Below are 2,316 nucleotides of genomic sequence, written 5' to 3'. Positions count from 1 at the left end.
TCAAGATCGCTTCCACTGTCACAGGCCTCACTGTCGAGGACCCATTCTGACACCACGTCATCGCTGGGACCGTCTTCAGTGGGCAACACAGCACCAGCATTGGCGTCGCCAACAGTGGAGAAGAGTCCTCTTCTCAGACGAGAGTCTTTGCTGTATCTCAAAAGCAGATGGCAGAGACAGAGAGAGGGTCTGGCGACTTCGTGGGGAACGTCATTCGGATGCTTGTGTTGTTGAAAGAGACTCGTGGGGTGGTCCTAGCATCATGCTGTGGGTATGGAATTGTTTTTCACAGAGGGTGGGCCCTGTGGTCTTCCAGAACATTGGTCCAGGGACAGGCAATGGTGTCACAGCAGCTCGGTACTTTGATCAAGTCTTGAGATCACACGCCATACCTCATTTGGTACGTCGCCGCAACCACGAGTTTCAGCATAACGCCCATGCCCACACTGCGAGAGCAACAAGAGACTTCCTCCAGCAGAATGTCATTAGAACCATGCAGTGGTCTAGATCTGCCCTCAGTCCCGATTGAAATCCTATTGAGCAACTGTGGGACGAGATTCAAAGACGACTGAATGGCGTCCGACCAAAGCCGCCAACTGCAGCTGAAATGCGTCAGGCATTCCTCAGAGTGTGGGCTCAAGTGCCTATGGCCATCAACTGCTTCATCCATTCCATATATCGACGTTGCATGGCAGTCTTCAATGCACATGCGGACTCAAGAAATTCTGCCATTTTCTCAGAGACTAGTGTTGTGTTTCATTTTAAGAACATTTGACCCTTTAATTTCAACCTTGATTATCAGTTTTGCCAAGTTTCATCTTTTTAATATGTCTCAAAGTATGTTTACAGTGTTTGGACAAATAAGGTTTCTTCTGTGGTCTTCCAGAACATCAGTCCAGGGACAGACAATGGTGTCACAGCAGCTCGGTACTTTGATCAAGTCTTGAGATCACACGCCATACCTCATTTGGCATGTCGCCGCAACCACGAGTTTTAGCATGATAACGCCCGTGCGGGAGCAACAAGAGACTTCCTCCAGCAGAATGGCATCAGAACCATGCAGTGGTCTGCCCTCAGTCCCGATTGAAATCCTATTGAGCAACTGTGGGACGAGATTCAAAGACGTCTGAATGACGTCCGACAATGGCTGACAACTGCAGCTGAACTGCGTCAGGCGTTCCTCAGAGTGTGAGCTCAAGTGCCTATTGCTTTCATCAACCGCCTCATCCATTCCATGTATCGACGTTGCACGGCAGTCACCAATGCACATGCAGACTCAAGAGATACTTACTTGTGATGCCATTTTCTGAGACTGCTGTTGTGTTTCATTTTAAGAACATTTGACCCTTTAATTTTAACCTTGATGATCAGTTTTGCCAAGTTTCGTCTTTTTAACATGTCACAAAGTATGTTTACAGTGTTTGGACAAATAAGGTTTCTTATATATCTATCCATGGTGACGTTTCTGTTGCGGTTCAGAATATTCTAGTCACAGGAAGTCCAATCGACAAATTTACATTAGAAAAAATCGAACGAAAACAGCAAGTTCAGATTTAGAACAGTGAGGGAAGTTTGAAATAGACTATAGATATATCCGCATTTGACTCTGTAATAATAATACTCATTGTTCTCGGTACCTTAGGTTTGGTACCTCCCAGTCTGTTGACTGGCATTGGGAGAGTACCCGGGTTTGCTACCAGGGATACAGCCCTTCTGACAACCTGGGCAATGCAGAAGGCTGCAGTGTTGGGGAGTATTCACATTCTCCGAAAAGGTCTGGGTGAGTTTGACCAGGCAGCGCTTCCTGGGAGAAGTCCCATTCGCTGTCAGGGCTGCGTGTTTTGGGGGCAAGGGCCCTGAGCTGATGATGAGCCTAACCAGCCTGACCTGGTTACTGAACACCCAGTCATCATCATCATCATCATCATCATCATCATCATCATCATCAGGGGGCACGGGTGGCCCAGTCGTCTAAGGCGCCGCGATTTGCTGTGCAGAGTTGCGTCTCTTGGGCACGCCAGAAACCTATGATTGTGAGTTCGAATCCCGGTTCGACCCAATTATGTTTCTAGGTTTGTCAGCACCATACCCGTGCTCGTGGGTTTCACCGAAGTGGTAAACGTCTAAGACCTGCATCACTTCGGGCTTTCCTACCACATTAAGCTGACACGCTGCAATATAACTGGAATACTGTTAAAAGCGGTGTTAAACCAAACATAATAATAATGATTTCCAATGATGCATGTTGCATGACACTTGCATAGACAAAGTCATAGTACACGACACTCAGTCTGTAGTAGGAAATGATTACAAGTC

This window comes from Haliotis cracherodii, unplaced genomic scaffold (genome assembly GCF_022045235.1).
Source record: "Haliotis cracherodii isolate W230 unplaced genomic scaffold, xgHalCrac1.p SCAF_21, whole genome shotgun sequence".
Lineage (NCBI taxonomy): Eukaryota > Metazoa > Mollusca > Gastropoda > Lepetellida > Haliotidae > Haliotis > Haliotis cracherodii.
Note: the sequence above shows the minus strand (reverse complement) of the source record.